The sequence below is a fragment of the Chinchilla lanigera genome, unplaced genomic scaffold (genome assembly GCF_000276665.1).
Source record: "Chinchilla lanigera isolate Chin_1 unplaced genomic scaffold, ChiLan1.0 scaffold00006, whole genome shotgun sequence".
NCBI classification, from domain to species: domain Eukaryota; kingdom Metazoa; phylum Chordata; class Mammalia; order Rodentia; family Chinchillidae; genus Chinchilla; species Chinchilla lanigera.
The window spans coordinates 41,638,494-41,645,839 of NW_004955407.1; positions in this window are offsets into that span (position 1 = coordinate 41,638,494).

The window sequence follows — 7,346 nt, forward strand, 5'->3', positions numbered from 1 at the left end:
GGCACGCAGCAGGCAGCCTGGCAGGGGCTGGACACGCAGCAGGACGGCTGGCAACACGAGGAGCAGCTGGTGTGGCACATGTTGGCTTGGGTGGCTGTGGCTGTGGCTGTGGCTGTGACTGTGGCTGGGAGGAGGTGGCGATGTCTGCGGCCTCCTGCCCTCCCTGAGCAGCATTTATACCCGGGTCCCAGCAGTCCCGCCAACCCGGAGAACACTGCTGTCTTCCTGCTTCGGCTTCCTACTTTCCTAAGATGTTGTTTCTTTGTTTCTTCAGCCCAGGCTTCACGGCTAATTGCACCCTCTCCCTGCTCCCGGTCCATGAGGAACCTGCCCCAGCACTGCTCAGCCTCCACCTGCGTGCTGCCTGGCTCCCTCCACTCCCCTGAGTTAGTTTTGCCAGATCCTAAAACACACGAGGTTGACTCCACATTTCCCTCCAGGTGGGTCAGTGCTGTGCCCACAGCCAGGCATCGCACCCTTCTCCCATCGGAAAGCGATGCTATGAACCCATCTGCCAGGTCATAAATCGGAGTCTAGTGGTCAACCTAGCGGGCTTCTCATGCGCTGGGATTCTTAATTTTGGCCACATAGGTCTGGCGCACCTGTCTTTCATAGCAGAGAGTTGGTCCCTAAATCAAGAGCGCACACAAGGGCCCGCCTCCTTGCCATAGCACTACATGGGGCCAGCATCCTCCATTCAGTACAGTGACAGGACTGCAAGTTGAACTGTTGCCTTGCTCTATTCAGGGGGATCAAATGTCTGCAGAAGATGCACCCAGATTGCTGACCTTGGTGAGGGGTGGGGATCTGAGAGCCGTCTGCCCTATGGGAAGCTGGCTGCAGCTGCTCATGTCAAGGCCACCAGGCAGTATCCTACAAGCCAGATTCAGGTCTCTCTGGTCCATCTCAGACTGTGTGTGCCCAGGCAGTGAGGACCAGAGGCAGGAGTAAGGCCCACTACATGCTTCACCATCCATGTCCTCTTGGCCAGGGCAAGGCTGCCAGGGGCACAGGTTGGATGCATGCTCCCACCACATCGCAGAGTTTAGGAGTCAAGCTGGGTTTGCCACACATGCACCTCACAGGGGCAGTCAAGCCCTCCAGGCTCATAGCTATCAACCTTTACCTTGTTGTGCTAGAACAAAAATCAGTAGTCATTTTAGAACCTGCAAACTAACTATATGATGAGAATTTCCAATAAATAACCAAAGCAAACTAACATCAAAATGTACTTATACAAATTTAATTGACTATTCTAAAAAAATCAATGAAGTGAAAAACTTGCAAATGTTCAGCAACTGAAATTGGCAATCACAGCTGCATTCCAATATATTCGAAGAGCAAAGGAATTGTGCTCAAAGAAATAAAAGAAAGTGTTATCCTAATGAGTGTTTAGGTAGGACATCTCCCCAGGGAAAGAGAAAACGTAAAAGTATGGAAATTCTAGAACAGAAAAATGCAGTGCCTAAAATGTACATACACACTGGATAGGCTGAAGAGCAGATGGAAGAGGGAAGAAAAAACAGGAAATGTGAAGACACAGCAACAGGCATCATCCAGAAGAACAAGAGGGAGAGGAGTTTAGAAAAGTGCAGTGTGGGTTGATGTCAAGCTGCCCCACATCAGTGTGACATTAATCTCTATAGAAGAAAATGGTATTGAAGCACTGAAATATATGAAGGAATAATGGGCATGATTTCCCAAACTTCACTTTAAAACACAAACTTGAGCAGTTCCAGGATCTCAGAAATCCCACACAAAAGTACCCTTGAAGCCAACCATATCTAGGTGTGTAATAGAGAAAATGATAAAAACAAAAATAAACAAAACCCGGGAAGCAGAGGCACAAGACACGTGAAGGCGCACGGCCACAGAGCTGTGGTGCCTGGCACGTGAGAAGTGATACATCATGGCCCACTGCATCCCCAGGAGAGTGATGTCCTGCAGTTCCATGCTTGCACCGAGCTCTGTCTGACCTCACTCTGCATAGCCAGGCTGAGGGGCCCTTGCATTTGAGAGAAACTCAGCCCCTTGGGAGGAGCCTTCTTAGGCTGGTCTTCCTTGGCCTGGGACATGCAGTGCCACCTGTGGTCCACTGTGACAATGCAAAGCCCACAGTAGCTTCAGGGGCCCAATGAAGCTACTTCACCAATTGACCAATGGCTTGCACCCAATCCTCCTCACTTGGGCCTTCAGGACCTGTCTCTTACTGCTCCCTCTAAGCCTCCCATATAATGTCAGCACAGGAAAGAGTGAGGATTCTAGGAGAAAACAGAGCAGCTTCCAGTGCCTGCTCCTGAACTTTCAGTGGCACAGTAGCACGTGTGTGCGGGGACAGCCCACATGAAATGCTTGTCACAGGGCCTGATACAAGCGCAGCTCTGTGAGTGTTGCTGCATCAGAACCATCACTAATCCACCACAAGGAGCCCATGACAGTGCACTCTTAATTAGGAAGTTGTCAGAGAGGGCAGAGTTTCTAGCTCTCAATGGGGCTTCTGGTACAGTGAGGATCCTGAGCTTGTGTGGATGCCAGAAAAGGTATTTACAACAAGAGACCTTAAGAACCCACAAGGTGGGTCCCCTGCCCTCCACTGCAGCCCTGTCCATCCAACCACACCCTGAGTCCAGAGCATACAACCTGCTGAGGTGCCTGGAGCCCCAGCTAAGAGAGGCTTCTGGGGCTGAGTGACACCGTGGGAAGACCAGGGGGACAGCAGAAGAGCGTGGAAGAGGAAGCAACATCCAGCACTGGGAAGACTGCAGGGACTGGTGGCCAGGACACTGGGGTCTGGGTATAGAGTCCACCCACTGCCGCAGTCTCTAGACCTGTTCCATCTTCCATCTGAACCCCAGTCCCACTGCTGTGTGCCACACCAGCTGCTCCTTGGGCTGCCTGTGGGCCTGGTTTTCTGTGTATGCCAATATCTGGATTGCCTTTGTATCACTAACAGCATGGTGGCCCATTCCTAAAGAACTGAAAACTGAGCTAAATACAATGTAGCCTCCCCTCCCAAATAAACAGAGGTGGTTGGATTCTGGGAAGAGAGGTAAAGATCCACTTTTAGCCCAGAGTGCACTACTAAGAAGACATTAACTAAATAGGTCTCCATGCCAGCAACAAACCCTTCCACTATAATCAACTCACTTGAAAAGACACAGTAACAAAATGCCTCCCAAAACTCCCAGCTTCCCCAAAGCTGGTCCATGGGTCATCAAGAGGAAAAATATAAAAATCTACACAGGCAAATTGTTTGAAAAGACAAGCGAGGAGATTAAAAAAAAAAAAAAAAAGATCAATAAGAGGCTCCACCAGTTCAAAGAAGATATAACTAAACAAATAATGGGTTTAATAAACATCATGACCAGGAAGTTTACAGAAGACACTGATTTAAAAAAAAAAAAAAAACAGCTGAGCTAAGCAAAACAATACAAAACATGAATGACCAGTTCAGCAAAGAATCTGAGTCCATGAAAAGGTACCAAATAGAAATCCAGGATATTACTGGAAGTATGGGCAGCAGAAGGACAGAGGGTCAGAACTAGAAGATAGGGCTGCTGTCAGACAGAGAACAATTACTCTGAGACACCTTAAATAAATCAAGAGAACATGAAGATGATGCAAAGAATACTAATCTAAGATTAACTGGAATTAGAACTAATAGCAGAAAACTTTCCAAATATGAGGAAAGAATTCAACATATAGATAAGAGAAGCATGTAGAACCCCCAACAACCACAAACAGAATAGACTCTCCAACACGCACCATACTCAAAATCCCAGAAGGCCAGCACAAGGACAGAATCTTAAAAGCTATTAGAGAAGAACAAAGAATCCCTTACAAAGGCGAACCCCTTGGAATCACAGCAGACTTCTCAACACAAACCTTAAGGGCCAGGGGGCTTGTACTGAAGTGTTTCAGGCCCTCAAGGAAGACAAGTTCCAACCCAGATGGATATACCTTGTAAAATTATCTTTCAGAATTAATAGAGAAATAAGGTCTTTCCATGACAAAGAGCACCTAAAAAAGTAATGACCACCAAACCAATACCCCCCAAAATTCTCAAAGATAGCTAGAAACAATGGAGGTAACAATGCCAAAAGGTGTAATAGAATGAATCACCAAAAGCACGAGCAATTAAGTGGAAGGGGGAGTAGGGAGATTCCTCAAAAAACTAAACCAGAAATTCCTCTCAACCCAGCTATTCCCCTTCTAGGTATCTTCCTGAAAGAGTTAAAGACATCACATTACAGTGATGCATACATACTCATGTTTATTGCAGCAGAATTCATAATAGTTAAATCTTGGAATTCATCAGCAGATGAATGGATTTTAAAATATTGTATATAGATACAATGGAGTACTAATCTGCCATAAAGAAGGATAAATTTGAGACATTATAGGAAAATGAATGCTCCTTGAGACATAACGTTAAGTAAAATAAATCAGAAACATAGCTTGCATATTGTATGACTTCTCTGACGTGAGCAACACAAAATATAAATAAAGAGTAAAATAAAAGATAGATAATAGGAAATAGAGTGATAGATTTTTTGGAAATGGAGGGGGACCAATAAACCGGGGAATTGGGGGTTGAGTGATGGGGATGAAATAAAAATTAAGATGTGTTATGTGCACACACCAACTTCCCACAAGGAATATAATCATTAGGGACTGGAAACATAAACCAATGAGAAATAAAATTTGAAAAAGAAAAGAACTGGAGTAATCAGTGATATTAGCACAAGAACAGAAACACATCAATGGGAGAGATCTCAAGTATAGTAATAGACCTTCACATTTATGGTCAATATATCTTGGTAAAAATACAAAAACCAGTGAATAGGGAGAGAATTTTGTCTTTAACAAATGGTGCAGACAAAGATAGAGTTTTATACTCAAAAAAAAAAATAATAATAAAAAGCATGAAAATCAACTCAAAAGAAATCAATGCCCAAATGTAGTAGCTAAAGCCATAAAAATCTTAGAAGAAAATGTAGAGAAAAGGCTTCATGATGTATACTTGGCAATGGACTCACAGATTACACAAAAAGCACAAGCACAGAATGTCATCAGAATTAAAAACTTCTGTGTCGTAGTATCAAGAAAGTGTGAAAACAAAAAAAAGGAAAGAAAGAAAGAAAATATGAAGACAATCTAAAAGACAGGGAAATATCTGAAAATCACTGACCTGGTAACGATTTAATACCCGGGATATGGAAAGAGCTTCCACCAAACAACCAAACAAACTCAAATATTAAATATCCAAAGGACTGAGTAAACATTTCTCCCATAAAAACACACATGGCCCAAAAAACACAAAAAGGGATGTTCAATATATTCAGTCACCAGGAAAATGCAAATCAAAACCACAATGAGACACCACTTTACACCGATGGGATGGCGGTAGTTAACAAAAAAAAGGAAAAGAAGTGTTGGCAAAGATGTGGAGAAACCGGAACACACCTACATCACCAGAGAGAATATAACAAGGTACAGCCACCCTGGGAACGTTTGGTGCTTCCTCAAGGTGAAACAGAATTGCCATATGAGCCAAGTGTACACAAAGGAGAGGTTCTTTAAAAGAACTCCAAAAAGAGAGACTCATATTTTTTTTTTTTTTTTTTTTGGTACCAGGAATCAAACTCAGGACCTTGCACTTGCCAGGCAGATGCCAATGCCACTGAGCTATATCCCTGGCCTAAGAGACTCATATTTTTAACAAGGTCCCCAAACAGATGTTTAAATGCCAATGTCTTTGCTGCATTATTCACAGTAATCAAAAAGTAGAAATAATCCAAGATATTACTGTAGGTCAATAGTAGGTCCATATTTGGTTTTTCTCAGGGCTCATAACCTAATTATAAATCTCTTTTCTATGGCTAAGGGTGGCACATTATTGGTCCTTTGGATTTATCAGTATTCAGTTTATATTTGCTGCTATAGTTGATGCTAATTTTATTACAATGGCCAAGGTAACATAGCTATTGCTGTTGACTGGTTTTCTTGAAATTTCTTGAAATGCCAAACAATATCTAGACTGCTTTGGGGTCATTAACATTACTGTGGTCCATTCCAGGAGAACCGGGTACTGAGTCAAATATGCTGCAACTTCCCATCCAAGTAAATGGAGGGGTTTGGGTCCTGGTGCAGAGGCAAAGGCCAGCAGTTAGCCACACCCAGAGGACACCACTGAAATTTAGATAACACCTACAGAGGTCTCCATACTAAAGAAAAGCATTCCAGTATAACCAAGCCTCACCACAAAAACAAACAGAAACATGAGAAAAAAAAGTCACTAAAATAGCTCTAAAATTCCCAACTCCCCCAAAATCAATATATGGGGCACTAAAGGGGAGGAAAACAAAAGGCACACAGCTAAATTATTCAAAATGATATTAGGAGAAAATAAAGCAGATCAGTAAAGCAGGTTGCAAGCTCATAAAAGGTATGAGGAAAGAGATACTAGGCAAAATAAAATAATCAGCAAGTCTGTAGGACACACTAATGAACTGTTAGCAGAGGTAAACAAAATGAAGCAAAACATGAATGACAAGGCACAGAAAAGAATTAGAGTTCACAGAAAGGTTCCAAATAGAAATGTAGGCAATTAAAAATGCTATCAGAAGTATGGGCAGGGCCGGGGAGATAGCTCAGTGGTATAAGCACCTGCCTGGCAAGCACAAGGTCCTGAGTTCGATTCCCAGTACAAAAAACAAAAAACAAAACAAAACAAAAAAACAGACCTCAGAAGTATGGGCAGCAGAAGTGACCAGTGTGAAGAAAGAGTGCCAAAACTAAATGACAGGGCTGTTGTTGGTGATGAATTAATGAGAGGTTCCTTAAAAACAACAAAAAGCATATGAAAATTAGAACCAACTGTTCCTAGAAGATGCAAATAAGACTAATCTAAGTTTAGCAGGAATTAATGAAAAATCAGAAGATATCACAAATGACATTAAAAAGAACCTGTTAACTTAAACAACAGAAAACATTCCCAGTACAAAAGGAATAGAATTTAACATACAAATAGGCGAGGTACAGAGAATCCCAAGTGGCCATGATCAGAAAAGAAGCTTTGCCAGACACATCGTAGTCAGTATTCTGGAAGTTCAGCAAAGAACAGATTTTTGACAGCAGTTACAGAAAAGGAATGAATCATGTATGAAGGAAACCCCACTAGAATTACAGCAGACTTAAATTAAAGGCCAAGAGAGTTGATAATGAAGAGTTTGAAGACATAAAAGAAAAACAATTTCCAACCCAAACTCATATATCCTGTAAAACTATCTTTCAAAATTGATGGAGAAATAAGATATTTTCATGATAAAGAGTGCTTAAAGAAT